Source organism: Acanthochromis polyacanthus, chromosome 1 (assembly GCF_021347895.1).
Source record: "Acanthochromis polyacanthus isolate Apoly-LR-REF ecotype Palm Island chromosome 1, KAUST_Apoly_ChrSc, whole genome shotgun sequence".
NCBI classification, from domain to species: Eukaryota; Metazoa; Chordata; class Actinopteri; family Pomacentridae; genus Acanthochromis; species Acanthochromis polyacanthus.
This window is the reverse complement of record NC_067113.1, coordinates 54,727,108-54,743,983: the sequence shown is the minus strand read 5'-3', so window position 1 is coordinate 54,743,983 and position 16,876 is coordinate 54,727,108. Positions and strand designations below refer to the sequence as shown.

General features: G+C 39.1%; 1 protein-coding gene across 6 annotated transcripts in view; it reads left to right on the top strand.

Moving 5' to 3' along the window:
• anks1b (ankyrin repeat and sterile alpha motif domain containing 1B) overlaps positions 1 to 16,876 on the top strand; it is a 291,730-nt gene that overhangs the window by 61,638 nt on the left and 213,216 nt on the right. The gene's annotated exons all lie outside the window — the stretch shown is intronic.

Genomic DNA, 16,876 nt, shown 5'->3' with positions numbered 1-16,876 from the left:
GTTTTAGTGCAAAAATACTGAAAAAAAAAACATGTAAAAAATAAGCCAGCTGTTTATGTAAGTGCTGAACATGCTCACAGGCTCACAGTAGCACTTGACGTTAATTCATCCCAGGACACTTGTATGACAGTTGGGTCGCCATGGTGAAACATAATGTAGACAGATGTGCAGCTTTTTTCTTTGCTGGCTTCCAGTGTCCTTGATTTACCGATGTGTTTGCATTTTACATCATTCTAAAGGCATAGTTTGCATCCGAGCAAATGAGTTCTCAATATAAATTACTATTTCAACCCATAGAATTATAGAATAGTTCATTTATATTCGTTAAGTAATAGAGCAGAGAGATCATATATCCTCTTATGCAGTAGTTGTCAGTATACCAGATGGATTTAAATGTCTTTAGTTTTAGCAGCTATGTTTTTTTCCAAAGACTCACAGTGTTTTGTATTTTACTATCACAAATTCTGCTTCCTGAATTGTACTTTTCCAGCTAATTAAATCTGACTTCTCATCTTTTTCAATGTTTTTGTAATTTCCTTCAGTGCTGCGATTCTGAAAAAGCCTAAATAATTACTTCTCATCATCAGTAAGTTCAGCTGCAGGTTTCCCCGGCATGGTGCTAATGATTTTTACGTCTCACAGGACCTCAGCGAGGCCACTGGCTCATTGTTTAGAAATCTGAACAAGAGAGATAGAACTGTGGCGAGGTCTCTGGGTAAACCAGAGCCTTTTTATGAGACCTTATATAGCCATGACTCCCTGCTACTGGGCTGATGTTGTGCACATGCACATTCATGCAAACACATCACCTTCACAGCGTAGATGCTCTCTCACATGGCAGCGCTCTAATCAGCACCGTCACTGTTTGAAAATGTTTGTAAGTTTAACATGGATGCTGCACAGCAGTGTAAATGTTTAGTTTGTGACTAAACTGAGCTGTGTCTTTGTTTCTTTAGTGCTCCTCTGAGAGCTGCACTACAGTTTCTACGCCTTCCCTGCTTTTCCTCATCATGACTCTCCCACTGATATCGTTTTATCATGATTTCCATTACGGCCGCATGGCTAATTTCCTCATGGCAGAGTGGATAATGAAGATGGACTTGGCGTGGCTGTAACTAACCTGATGAGTTGCCAAATGATATTTAGCCTGAATCGGCTTGCAAAATCACTCCATTCCATGTTCTGTGTTTCAAACCTAAAAAGACTGGCGTAAAAATGCATTTGCCAAGTGGAATTGACCTCAGACTTGAACTGAATTATCTTGAACAGAGCAAGCATTTAATACAGTGTGCAGATGGAGGCGTCTGGGCCCAGACATTTCAGAACTGTTTTGGTGTTTTGCACAGTCAGGGCAGGATTTTGGCAAGGGAAATAAAATAGAAGAGAAGGCTTGTGGCGAAGGTCGCTAGTTCAAATCCTCGTACAGTTTTTAGGAAATCTGGCGACAACAAAGAAGAACAAATGAAAAATGGCTCCACTTTGTATTGGAGACAAATAGTTCATCAACTGAAAAGTATTTTATTGATTTAATAAATAATTAAGTAATTTTTGAACCAAAAATGCCAAACGTTACCCGTTTCCAGCTCTTTGGTTCTAGAGATTTGCTGCTTTATGAGTAACAATGAATGTTTTCCACATTTTCCTGACATCTTTTGAACCAAATGGTTGAATAATTGGAAAAATAATCCAGAAATGATTTAATTTAAAGACATACTTGACAGTTCTTTGCCGTTGAAATTAAACCTGGAACTGCAGGTAACAAAAGACACAGCTGCACTTTGTGTTTAGTCGTAATTATCAGCTGTTAGCAGGCAAAACTTAGCTGACTACATGCTAATTGCAATTATGTTAGTGTTCCAGTCCTTAGCATGTTTGCACTCTGACAGCAGCAATTAATTTAAAGCCCTGCTGAAAGGTGGAGCTGCTAGCGCATTGATACTTAGTCTTGTTTGTTGATCAATGATCTTAACAATTACCTGTCAAATGTATCCGGTTTATTTCCGTGCACACTAAGCATGCAGCAGGATGATTTATTTCCAGTGGCCCAAATAAACTTCAGTGGACTTCTCCTCACCAGATCTACAGTAATGTATCGACTGCCTCAATCCACTGTATAGATTAGTTATCCTGTTTAGAGATCCGGACCTGACGTTTCCCATCCCCAATGCTACCGATCTGCTCAATTGATGGCCGGCCGGATGGATTTGCGGCTGGTGTGGCTAAGTGGACTTGTAAGGCTTTCTGTCACTTACTTACTCTGAGGAAGATTGCCTGAGGAAGACACACACACAGTTCATACAGATTGTTTGCTCTTCAGATTGTGACTGATTGGAAAGGCGTGTGAATCAATAGCAGCAGCGGCGAAGCAGACTGTGGTCATTTCTTCACCTCCGCTTCTCTCATTTTGATTAAAGACACAACAGAGGATGCTGTCAGCCTCCGTTGCTGACTTTCTGTCTTTCTGTGTCCCTCTTGCTTTGTTTTTTAAAGAGAGAGGGCTTTTTTTTATTGCTGAACTTTAGGCTTCTTTGCTCTCTTTCTGTTTTATCTCTTTTACTAATCCATATAAACCCCACACTTCTAAGGAAGCCGAACAACCATGACTAGAAGTAGAGAGAACTCAAAAAAATCTTCTGTGCAGTAGAACACAGTTTAAAATTGGAAAAAGTGCTGAAATGAAAATATGGACAACATTTTTCCTATTGCCCACAGGTGTTACCAATAATGGAAAAACATAGTGACTCAACATATGACATATATTTTACTACTTACAATGTTATTTTGTTTCCATATGTGTCTCCTATCTGCTCTGTGTAAACACAGCCCAAAAGTTCCTGAATTTGTGTCACCTGACTTTTGGTTGTAGCTGAGCTGATGACTTTACAGTTGTGCCACGGAGCCCAGATATCCATCAATCTATCCATTATCTATCCACCGCTTAATCCTCATTAGGGTGACGGGGGCCCAGTCTGTCGCAGGGCTACATATAGAGATGAACAATCACACTCACATTCACACCTATGGATTATTCAGAGTCACCCATTAACCTCAGCGTGTTTTCGGACTGTGGGAGGAAGCCGGTACCGGAGAGAACCCACGCATGCGCAGGGAGAACATGCAAACTCCATGCAGAAAGATCCCGGAAAGGCCAGGACATGAACCGTGAATCTCCTAGCTGCAAGGTGAAAGTGCTAACCACCAAACAGGACATTTTAAAAAGAATTTGGTAGTCCGAATTATTTATTTTTGGTGATTTGTTTTAAAAATTATATTGTGTAGAATTGATCTTGTGTTGGAGTGAGTTTGAGAAAATATTAGTATTTTAGGCCTAAATGTGGCTAGGTTTCCAGACAGTACAAATGACTAATTTAAGAAAGTCTAAAATTAAAGATGAGTTGCTTCTTTCTGATTTTACAGTCTCTGGTTCTGATCAATAGTGTAATTTTTGCATTTTTTTTTCAAAGCTAAAACATGCCTCTCAAACCCCTGCTGGGTTTTGGGATGGAGATGCTGAATGATTTGCAGTTTTTCCTCCAATATATTGTGATAATTATTTTTATATTAAACTCAATGCATGCGATGGTGGAATCAGATTAAGTTCTGCATGTTTCTGGTCTACATCCCTGAATATGTTTGGCATGAAGTGTATTGACAGCAGCTATATTTGGGAGTTTTCAACCAGTTTTTGACCAGTAATTGTTAATTGAAGCTGTTATTCGAGTAGTTGTACATTTGCAATATTAATGTAGTATCTCATATTTATTTTATGGTATAGTCAGAAAAATTCAGATAAAAAGGGTTCCAGGCTAAGAAATAATAACAAAATTTGCATTGTCAGCACTGTGTTGCATTACAGAGGAATACAGAACTTTCTAAAATCATCCCACAGTTTGTGTTTTCTGAGACATCTGTAGCTAATTCCGATCTAATAACTGTAAATAATGTTTGTTCATGACTGACTGAGTGACTGGGTGTTTAGTAGACAGCCCCAATACAATTCATTTTCATTAGCTAACATCAATGACGTATTGGCCCTACTGATCCTATGCTTTATACATGTAAATATGGTTTTCATATGAGGAATAATTTTGTTGTGAAAGTGTATCACATTGCTGGTTATAAGCAAAGGATCTCAATTTTGGAAATACAGTAAGTGGTTCCTGTGCTGAGTCATAGATTTTATTCGAGTGGAAACAAAAAGAATCCCAGCTTTCAACGCTATTCACAAGAGGTAGCTTTTATCCGAACACTTCTTGCCAACTTTAATCAAGAGTCAGCTTTGGTAAAAGGTTGGAAATTAAGCCTTAGAAACCTCGGGTCTCAGCACGCTCACAGTCATCCAGCCAAATTGCTGTAAAAAAAACAAAACAAAAAAAAAAACTAATTTTAGAGAGCTTCCAAGGGTGTTTTCTGCATAAAATTGCTGGAAAACTTTGCTGCTTGTGAGAAAAAGCTGACAGTTTGATGTGGATGGGTTCTGTACTGATGCAGACTGTAAGGAGTCAGCCGAGGACAGGAGGGATGTTTCCATCTCTATTTAAGGAGGTGGCGGAGAGACAGATTGTTTAAGACTTGGAAGTAGACAGAGCTCTCTAATGAAGCCATGTGTGCTTAAGTGGAAAAATGCATTCAGCTCTCTTACATGAAAGCGTGATCAGGCTGCCTCACCCTCTGACTGTACTTTTGTTTTTCATGTTTGCTTCTGTTCTTTGATGTGCTGCGTGATAAGAATTTTGTCATATTAGATGTACGCATTTCCTCTGGCTGCTTGCCATTTCCTTTCTCTGAATCGCAGCCCACCTCTTCTTCCTGATAAAGGAACATAGTGGCTCATTAGTCAGGTCAAAAGTCAAGGACATTTGGGTTTTATATATTAAATTTAATTTGCATTTGTAGTGTATTTTATTAATTTCTTAAACCACTGAAGGAGGAAAGGAGTGAAAGGAGTGTTTGGTCTGCAATGATGTTTAGGGAGGTCAATGTGTCAAAGTACATCCACTTTTTTCAGTCGCTTACCTTACTGTTATGCATCTAAACATGTCTATTAAGGCTCAGGGATGTTAATTTCCAGTGATCACAAAAGTACAGTGTTTGTTTCAGTGTGTGTGTGTTGGCTGCTGTGCCTTGTGAAGCAGTGCAGTAATAAATAAGTCCAAGACAAACGCATGCATTAGCTTTGTGCACGACACCGTGTAGCTCATTTGTTCTCCATCCTGATCACACTGACCTGGATCCAGATCCAAGAATTGCCCCGAAACTGTAACATCATCTTGATCAATGCTACTGATCTTATGTACATTTCCTGAGATTTCTCTCTCCAGCTGAGCAGCTAACCCTCAGGACAACCAAATGATCAATGATCAAACTTCATCAATAGACTCCTAAATCCCTGCGGGGAGCTGTGCCATATCGATTACTTGTGTCTTGTTTTAATTATTGGTGAGTGCAGATAAAAGAAAAGGGCTGAGCTACATTTTCAGTCACTATACATATGCACATATGTGTGTGTGTTTGACTCACTGCCCCAAACGGCAAACCTCCATGTTCTGTGTGCACAAGAGGTCAGTTTGACCCAAAGATAAATTACTTCCTGTGATGGGAGTGGTGGCCTCTTGACCTATTGGACGTGCCATTTGATGTTTGTTCTTGTTGGAGCATTTGTCACTGACTCGCTGCATGATCAGTCATACACCCTCTGCACACTCATCTGTATGCATTTAGACCGTAAGAAGGCTCTCTGCTTCCTTTCCAACACTGAACACGTTTATTTCTGTGTGGTGTGGTTGTGTATATTGTTTTCTTGCATTATAAATTGAGATATATAAAAATACAGGGATGAATAACTCTATTTAGGGGGAGTTAAGCGTTCATAATGACTGAAGTAAAATTGGCTTTGTGGCACTGATATGTGTAGTTAAATTGTTTGTTCCATGCATTACAAGACTCTGTGTTTTTGGCCAACATATTTTCTATAGCCGAAATATTTCTATACAGCTGATGTTGTGTCTGTGCAACCAGATCTTTGTTCTGTTGTCCCTTGCAGAGCTACACCTTTAAGATATTTTCTGATGGGCTTATATGATTTCTAAACAGTCTAAAATGGTAGTGCATCATTCACGGATATGTCCTCTTGGTAGATAGACGATCAACACAAGACCAAACACTTAAATGGCTTTGACATAGTTACATTTCTGGTTTGTCATGTAAACAAGAATAGTAACAGATTTGAGCAGAGCGAATGGTGCAGTGGTGATCATAATGAAGTTATTGAATTCAGTGTTCAACAGTTCCTTTAAATAAATGCGTAGAAATAATGGTTCAGTTCAGGACGATGGAACAATCATCTGTCTTTGTCCTAATCGGAGTTCAGTTTTCAGTGACATCCTCTTGATGTTGTTATCAAGATTTTGACCCCCACTTCCAGCAGGGTCAGTAGTCGGTCAGCGTTTCTGGCAGCCATTTGATCCTTTGTAGGCCTGATAGTGATGGGGGCTTTGAGCCAGTCACTGGAGGTGTGTGTTGTGAATCCTCTGGAGGTCTGCTTTCTCCTGGCCTCCTCCTGACAACACAAACTTCACACTGTCCTGCCAGATCTGGAAGATGTCTTCTTTGAAGGTCGCACATCTGGCGGGGTACCTTGGTGTCTCTACTCCATTGATCACAGTGGACCCTGCCTCCAGTCTGTCATTGGAAATGGATGAAAACTTGCTCTTACTCTGTCTTAAAGTTAGTCACAGCTAGTTGATATTCTACTGTGCAGCAAACAAGTGTCTTTCCTAAAATGTAAAACAAGAAGTGAAAATTAAGTATACTAATTGCTCAATGCGTGTGTTTTGTTTTGTACAATTAACTTATTTTGCAGTTTAAAACAAAACCATGATACTACTATACATCTTTATTGTGTATTTCAAACCTTCTGAGTCGCTGTGATTGTCGGTGAAGCTCCTCTCTTCAGAATCTGTTTATCCGACAGAGCTTTGCTGCAGTATTTTTAATGCTTATTGCTTGCTTCAGAAGAAAAACAAGGAAGTGTTACATAACATAGCATAATCTTGCAGCACCAAAAGCTTGACATTGCACCGTCTTTGGGAACGACTGTTCTAAACATACTTTTAAAATCTTCAGTAAAGTTGCTGTCAAACACGCTGTTCGGTATTTTATCACCTTCACAGGGACATCTGACCTCGGCTCTGTCATTTACGAGTCTCTCTGATGCTTTCACAGTGATCAGATACTGCATTAGGAAATCAGTTTTACCCTTCCAGCTACAGTTTACATAGCTGAGAAATGAAGATATCCAAAAGAGGATTCTTTGTTTATTTATGTATTTCTATCTGTTTATGTTTTTCAGCAGCAATAGACCTGATTTGCAAGTTGGATGTGGTCCCATGCTGAGGGATACTACAGCATATTCAAATGAACAAAACTGCTATCAAGGAGTTTTGTACGTGGAAGCTGCTGTTTTGCTACATATGCAAAAACATTTTATAAGAATCAGTGCAGCAAATTAGAGATTTGCCAGAAGCTGAGGAGAGTGAGATCACAGGCAGAATAGATTGGACTAGATCCACTAAAATGTTTGAATTTCTTCTGCTAAACCATCAAATACTAATTTAGATTTTTGTTTTATGGCCCCAAACTCAATAAGAGACTGTTTCTTTTGATGTACAGGGACTTGATTTGATATTTTTTTTATCTCTCGCCCCAAATCAATCACATCGTGGATTTACTCGTCACCATAATTGGTGTAGAAATAGAGCAGTCGACAGTGACAGATCTGTGAGGAAAAGTGACATGGTTAGAGGGAGAAAGAGCTTTCCTTGTGAAAGCAGAGCAGGACTGTCTGTAGAGCTGCGTAGGTGTGAATTGGATTTTCTTCGTGTCGTCACTGGAATATGCAGTCAAATTGAGATCCCTGTCATGCTGGAGGTCATACCATGACCTGCAGAAATCCTGAAGCTCCATAATGTGTTCACAGTATCAAGTTAATATATTCTATTGTGTGTGTGAGAGACTGTTAATAGCAGAGCCTGACTGACTTACTGTGTTTAGAGGGATGCCATTATCAACACATATCAGCTAAAAAGTGTGCAGAGATGTATTTTGGTCCTCCAAAATCTGGAAAATATAACCCTAACTGTGTCATTAGGGATAGGAAATTACACACTTTCAACAGAACACCCTGAGTAACAAACTGGGAATGCACAATTTCAAAGAAAATAGGTATTTACTAGTTAGCAAGACTCTAATAAAGATGCACTATGAAGTTGTATCATGGGAAAGATCCTGTGTTTTTGAAGTTCAACACACTCTAGGAACTAGAAATATGAATATCTTGATCTGTTCTAAACCATTTTTTAAAATTGCCTCTTACAGTTAGATCTTCGGCTTAATAAGACTGCAATAAATGGCTTTAGTATCTCTTTAAATCTTCTCTGTAAGGTAATATGGGAACAAATGTAAAAAAAGAGTTGGATTTCCATTCCCTTTTTCTCAAGAAAATGTACAGTGTATCTCCTTGATGCCTCATAAATGTGTTGAATTCTTTTCCGTAATGATAGACATTTATACAGCTATTTTTTTTGGAAGAATACAGCTAGCTTACAGCAGTCTTTCTCACCTTTGTTAGCGTATTTTTACTTTCATTTACTCACTGTTTATCAGAGGAGCACATCTTCTCTCATAGCTGCTAGTGGCCAAAACCTCCAAAGTGCCTAAATTTAAATGATCCTTGCTGTAAATGTCCATTTGTGCTGTGTTTTCATCAGTATCCAGTAATACTCAGACAGTAGGTCAGACCTCAGTAGTGTGTACATGCTCTAAAGGGAGAAGTATTAGTGTCTGTGTACGCACCTAAGGCACATTCATCGCTCGAGCTTTCTTTGAAGTGGCTGGTTTGCCATACTCAAGCGTACAAACTCGGTTGTTTCTGCCGCCTTCTTTGAAGTCGTACCTCTCCTTCTCCTCTCTGTCTGCACTTGCAATCCATTCACGTGTACTATAGATCTACAAATGAATGCACATTCGTTTGCACATTAAGTCGATGCACTAAAGAATCCAAATGGAAGGTAAGAGACAAAATAGGGGAAATGTCAGACAGAGGGAGGTAAAGTTGACTCTCTTCTCGCTGCAGAAATGCTGTCTAATTGGCCTTCTGAGAATTTCCACACACCTTGCACTGTAATTGTCTGTCACCTATGACGACACACACAAACACACACACACACACACACACACACACACACACACACACACACACACACACACACACACACACACACACACACACACACACACACACACACACCGAGCTAAATAAAGCTGATCCATACCTGCACACCTGCACGAGACACCCAAGTGCAAAGTAGAATATTCATGCCCTAAAGCATCATGGGAGATGGACTGTCTCTGTGTAAGTTGTGGCATAAACATCAAAGACCAGTTCTAAAGAAAAGTGCACGTGTGTGTTTTCATCATCCTGTAGGTCATATCAGTTAGTAAGCTGCTGTTAATCAGTGGGTATCTCTTCTGCTTCTTGCTCAAAACAGGATATGAAGCAAGTCTTGTTCCTGTGTGGCGTTATCAGGCGAGATAGCAAACACACCTCACCTCAGACTGGTTCCTTTTTTGATTTCCCGTGAAGTTATTGCTGTTGTTGAGTCCTCTCCTTCTCTCGAAAAGCCCTTTGATTTTTATTAGGTGGCGTGAATTTCAACAGGCTGCTGGATTCAGTTGACTTAACTTTCCTTCTCACACACACACAAAAGAAGTTTCCTCTAAAAAGAGTCCAGGACTACAAAGGTTTTCCCAGTTCCTTTTCCTTTGATGACAATGCTCCACTTTGATGTAGCCTGAACTTTGCTGCAACGTGATGCCAGCTTTAATATCCATAGAGAAGCAGCGAATGAAAGCTTCTGTTCTGTAGTGCCAAATGAGACAAAGTTTGCATCCAGAATGAGAAGTTTTGGACAACTTGAAAGAAGATATTGCAGGTCTTCTTTTGATATGACTGATAATAAATTACACTTCTGATGAATTAGGAGTAAATTTAGCTGTTGTTTGAAGAGCAACAGCGTTTTAAATTTGCTCGAGGTGATGCTTTTGCAAACGGGATTCATAGAAGTCTTGAGGCATGAATCTTGGCTTCAGCTTGTGTAGCTTTAGTGAAAACCCAAATCAATTTTCCTACCAAATCCACAATTAACATGCAGTAGTATGAGGTGATGTATAGCCTTTTACATAAGCACAGCCTCATATTTTTACGGTTTGAATGAATTTGCTTTGGTTGCTGTGAAAAACTCTGCCTTTGCTGTTAGATACAACTAAACCAGGCTGCTCTTTTTTTGGTTCCCTAACATTGGATCATGCCAGCGTAGTCCTTGGTGTGCTCTGCTGTAGTAAAGAGATGTAAAGGCGAGGAGGAACTGTCAGACTGTAACTGAAGAAGGGTTCAAACAGAGGGCAGCATTGCTCTGCCTGCTGGGAGCCTTTCACGACGTTTGACCTCCTTACCTTTCAGTGCTTTCATAAATAGAAAAAATAATGTTTGGACCTCGGCAAGGTAGAAGGAAAGAGAGGGGGGGCTGTTCAGGCTTCAATTCTTTGATGTAAAAAACTCCATTGATGTTTCATGATGCTGAGAAAGAGGCAAAGCTAAAGAACAACACACCATTAAAGTTTTATGTAAATGTGAAATAGTAGCTGTGGTACGTACACATTCAAACACTGAGGCAGCATTTTAGCCAGAGTTTTCCCTCACATTGCCGAGGTTAATTAGGTAGGACGTCATCTGCTTATTTGACTAATCCGCCAAGCAGCACCTTTATTCCATTATCTAATCTGAAGTTGCCTACTAATTCTATTTAAACTCCATTGGCTTTAACACTTCGACTGAAAACAATGGAGAAGGGACGGGGCATCGAACTGAATTTAGGAATCCAGAACAGCTGTGATGAGAAAACTGGCCTCATTGGAAACTGATTCACTAATTTCAACTTGTTGTCCGATGTGTGTGGTATTTATTGTTCTAAAAGGCAAAGTCTCTGCTTCTTGTTCTTTCTGGCAGGTTGCAACTGCAGCGGACACATTAAACTTGCTGGTCACAGACTGTTTCAGTGTGCAGCAGTGAATATAAACACAATATTGAGGAGAACAGAGTCAGTTTGTGTCATCGGGGGGATTTAGACTCCTTCAAAGGGTCGCAAGATAAACTTGAGAGGTTGCAAAAGAAGTAACAGGCCGGGAAAGAATAATATTGTTGTGCGTCAGGCCTCTAACTGTTATTCAGTTAAACAGTGTGTGAGGTTCGGAGGAGAAATCCCTCTTGGTTGACAGGCTCATATCTCATAACTTAGAACAGGACATTGCAAGCAGGATTGCTGAATTTAATAGTTGGCCAGGAGAAAAGATTAGCAGATATTATGGACAGTAGAAAAGATAATGAATGAGTGTGATATGTTTGTTCAATCATTACTGAGAACCACAAGCTGTCTTTGTGCATTAAAAATATGAAGCCCAGGAGGCTTCACTGAGAGCAAAAGCATCATTTGAATACAAGATGAACAACTTTATTAACAGCTCACACTGTTGGTGTGTGACATCTGCAGAAGTACTGAAGTTTAAGTATGACTAATGAAGTAATTTGCATGGGTCACTCCATGAAAAATGAATCCCTGCCTTCTACCCGACCCCCTCAGGATCACAAAATATTTTTGGACTTTTTTGAACTTTAGTATATTTAATTATGCCATTAAAACTTTACCGTCATACTATGAAAATTTTCGTAAAATGCCCTTGAAGTGCTTAGGGTCTGGTAGAAACTTGTGTGATTTTTTCTCAGCATTCTTGAGCCCTCATGACTATACTGGTGGAGGAGACATATGAAAATTGCAAGGCTGATAAACACATTTGATCTCTGAAAATAAGGGCAACCAGATCAGTTTCCTATCTACTCTAAGTGTCATAATCTAAAGCCTAAATGTTTTTTTGTAATATATAATGCATGCTGAGTGTGAATATCATGGAATATATCATAGTTTAAAAAGCACAACTGCACTAGTTGAATGCTTATGACATAGAAACAAGCATTGGTGTCCTGGATGTATTATCTTTTTTTCTTATTTCATTGGAGAAAACTTAAAGAAAATGTGCGTTCTGGGTAGAATTTTAAGGTCATATCACCACAGAGGATAGTGGGATGGCCAAAGCAAGTTCTCGCAATTGAAAGGTGTCATTTTTACCTCCATTTTGATACCAGCTCCTCTTCTACCCATAATTCCTTCTGTGTGTGATCAGCATAAGTAGGTTCAGATTTGGTTGATTTTTTTCATATTTAATAACCTTTGTGTACAAATTATTAATTCAAGAGGACTTTGTCTTTTTAATGTCACCCCTGGGTGTCCATATTAAAGTGAAGTAATATTGGTAATGTCTGGGAAGCCTCATCTTGTTGTGCAAAAACAAGCTATTAGAGATTTGATTTTTCTGACAACAATTGTCTGCTGCTGATAAAAACATGAAAGATGTGAGGCTGAGCTTTTGTGAAGCAAAACAGGGCTCTCCATGGGTTTTCCAGTCTATGCTATTTGGTTCTGATTCTTAAACCCCAAAACGCTTGATAAATGTTTCACCATCCAGTAGTGACACCTTCATGTGTAGCAGTGGACTCCACAACAAGGAGAGGTGCTGTAAACACAACACCTTGTTCAGCTCTGGCCTTTACAGTGAGACTCACACACACTGAGAACAAGGTCTGCACATTTCCTCACAAAGTGGCCCCACGTATTTGTTTGGACAGGTTTTTACTAAGGTTATGAAGCTCAGGCTGTGACTGCTGTGTTTGTATTTTAATACGGTGTGTTTGCGAGCGTCAGGGAGAGGCGGGTTGTGTTTGGGGCCACGCAGAGTTCTGCTCACATGACGGAGTCTCTGTACTGCAACCGGTCTGGTGTACAGATGGGTTGTTTTAAGGTAACGCCACCAGGGAATATGTGTGTGGGTGTGTATGTGTTTAAGCTCTGGTTTGTTCAAATGTAGAAAACAGATTAGAGGCGTATATGGAACAACCTGTGTTCCATCCAAAGAGTATTATGTGATTACAGAGGCACTGAATTAGAACTGAACATTTTGATCAAACTGATTCAGATACTGAGAGTAAGAATGCGCTGCTTGTTTTAGCAGCAGTGTACAGTTTATGAAATAAACTTTGTGGTAAAAGGCTACTGAAATACAGCAGTTGATTAAACAATCTCACAATAATTTGCAACAGCTATCACAAAATTAGTTGTATAAAAAGTACAGTGAGAAAGTTGTCTTTTATGTCTCAGTTTTTTAACCTGCAATCTGTTGTCTTTTGTCCCATTTGTTGGGATGCTGCATAAACACTATCAGCCAGATGGTCCAAACTTCTACTGAAGCTGCAGTTGGCATCATCATCTGAACACACAGCGCTACTAGTTGAGTATGGAGTTAAAGAACATCCTTAGCAATGAAAATGCTCATTTGTTACTAAAACGTAAAGTCCTGCAGCTCAACCATGACTACAAGTAGAGACAACTCAAATATGTACTTTGTGTACTTAATCACACAAAAAGGTATTTGATAATGTATTTACTGAAATTTAACAAATTTGAATAAACATTTAGAATATTTTTTCAAAGGCCCACAGGCATTATCAGTACAGAAAAAATGGGTGCTTTGCATTCCATAGATATTTTACGTCTAACGTTTGTTTCTATACCTATGTCTTACCTGATCTGTATAAACACTGCCTGCAGTTCAGCCTAAAAAGTCTTTCTTTTTAATTGAGACATGTAGAATAAAATCAATTTGATGATATGTCATCATTTTAAGGTTGGATTTGCTCAAATGCTCCGAGATGACAGTCATAAATGAGGAGTGAAGGGACTTGCGAACGTGACAATTCTTTCTGTTTTTACTGTTAGATTTCTGATAAATTTTGTAAATCTGAGGATTTTTTTTTTTTTACAAGATAAACTGAGAACACCGTGTCCTCATTTTAGTCTACAGATTTTGGGGTTCAGAGGGTTTAAAGATAAGATTTAATTGACTTTCATGCACATTAAGTATGGAACTATAATAGGGATGCTTCTTTCAGTTCAATATTTTCAGTTTTCTTTTACACCTCCGTGATGGTAAACTAAATATGTTTGGGTTGTAGACCAAAAACATTTGAGGATGCCATCCTGCCCTTTGGAAAACACTGATTGAATTTGTTACTATTTTCTGACATTCTGCAGGTAAACCAGAAAATAACCAAAAGATTCATTGACACGTGAGAATAATTGCTGCTTGGAGCTGATTGTGCATAACTTAATGACAGCCAAGTGAGCTGCTCGTCTTGTTTCCATTCTTCACACTATTCTTAATTCCTTTAAAACAGCTACTAAAATCTGGTAATAAGATGATAAGTCTCTATATTTTTGATGTTTTCTCTACTTTCAAAAATGTGCTATAGCAAAAGAACTTATAAGAAAACGCCTTGGATTTCAGGGTACATGTAGTATGCGTTTACGTCAGAGCACCAACTTCAAATGAGTTGCTGTTTGAGTTCAACTTCTTCTGTGTACCTTAGATCTGACTTCTGCAGCGCTGTCTGACGTCTGTGCAGCACACGAGAGAATGCATCAGCGTCTAAGTAATGAAAACACCCCCCCCCCCCCCCCCCCCCCCTTAGGCTGAGCTCCTCCTGAGCTTGTAATAATGAGGCTTGATTCACATGATGACCTCCACAAATCTCTATCTTGTCTCCCCTCCTCAAACAATGATGTCAAGTGTATTTCTTTGTTGTTGTTTTTTTTTACATTGAACCTTTTAATATTTGTAATGGACATTTGTGAATCTGAGGAAATGAAATCCAGCTACATTTACTCATCAGATTCTGCCAGTTGTTGTCCTCTCCCCTCCTCCTCTGTCAGTCTGCTCTTTTTAACAACCCACCGTACTGGTTGTGTAGGTCAGCGCTGAAAGGGGTCGACAGAGCAGCATGATCGATATGGACACACAAACCCCAACGCTTGCTGTGTGTGCAGATCAGCTGACCCAATAGAAACCAGCCTGCTGTGTCTCTTTCTCTCTGGTCTCCAGCCCTCTGATCTCTGTGTTACACACTGCATCTTTATGTACTGTGATAAAGTACATACTTGGTGTGACATGCCTATTTGTGATTGTTGCTTTTCTGTTCTCTGTGCTTTGTTTTTGTGTAAAAAGGCAGCTTCTTGGGCCATCTTTGCACCAGGATTGATTCAAGGGCATTTCAGCATTCAGTTCAGAAAAATGAAAACACCCTGCTTTCTTTGCTACAGCAGGCTGTTGAGCCGTGCACACTGTGTTCTCTGTGTCTTTATCTGCGACACAGCCAGCCCTTAATGCCACTTTTAATTCAGGTTCAGTTGTGTCTGTGTGCATGCGCCAATTGCATAATACCGCTGACCTTGATCATTGTGTTGATGTCTGTTAAACCCAGTGAATGTTCTGCTGCTTCAGCTCCTCTCTCTCAAAGAGGAAAGTTCACCTAAAGATGCAGAATATGTCCGTGACAGTCAAACGTAAATGCATTTATCAAAATAAACTTAGTGAAATATTTCTATAACACTGATTTGTCAGAGGCAGCTTTCACTATAGTTCGTAAAATAAAGTGAATTCATCCCAAAGTGTCATTTTGAATGATTTGGAGAAACATTCTTCTTTTTCCAACTTGTTTCTGTTCCAATGAGTCAGCATTAGGGGCTGTTTCTAGATACACATTTTGGGCAATTAAATATAAATCTGGTGCCGTTTGGAAACTGCTTTATTTAACCCTCCTGTTGTCCTCATTTACGACTCTGAAAAATATTGTTTCCTCGTCTGAAAAAAAAAAAAAAAATCAGCAAAAAAATTCCTCAAATTTCTGAAAATTTGCAAAATCTTTAGAAAGAAAATTCCCAAAATATTCCCTGAAAGTTTTATTTAAAAGAAATCCCCCAAATGTGGCAAGAAAATTCTTGTAAATATTTTCAAAAAATGAGTCAAAATCTTCCAAAAAAAAAAAAAATCCTAAAAGTATCTAAAATGGTTACATATATATCAGTAAAACTTCTAATATTTTCTTTAAGAACATTCACCAAATAATTAAGAAACATTTTTAACATTTTCCTTTTTCGACCAAAAAATGTTCAAAGTTTCCCCAAAAATGTTGAAAATGTGGACATCAGAAGTTTCACTGTGAAAATATATATTTTTCCTACATTTTCAAACTTTAAAGCGGGTCAATTTTGACCCTCAGGATGACACACGGGTCAACCATGCAAAGAAATCCACAGAGAAATGCAATAACCTGCATCAATAGCAAATACAACACTGCATATGTTTCAGTAACTCATGCTGTGAGGTGAACATTTGCTTTATGTAACTTTGTTTTGTGTCAGAAGCTACTTACTTTGTTCGATTACTGCTGCTGTCTTTGTTAGATAAAGGTTTGGAGTTACTTCTAGAACCTACTTGATTCAGTTTCTCAGCCCAGAGCTACTCAGGCTGGAATTTGACTAATTAGTGTGGCTCCCTGAGGAGTTCATGTGAAAACAAGAGGTCATGTAATTACAGCCCTGGGGAAAAAACCCTAAAAACCCCGAGCTGGTACACTACATGTATGTAGTGTACAATGTGTGTACGTATGGGAGTATTTCAGTTTAATGCCCATGCTCTGTGCTTAGCCAGATATCCTTAAGAGAGTCTGCTTTGTGAGGTTTTATTTGCATGCTCAGCCTTTTGCGAATTCAAGAATTGACCTCATTCACTTTCATTATTTGCCAGTATGATGAAATTGGACTTAAAGTCTTCTGGCTGTGGCCTCCAAATGAGAAACTAAACGCCTCACCTT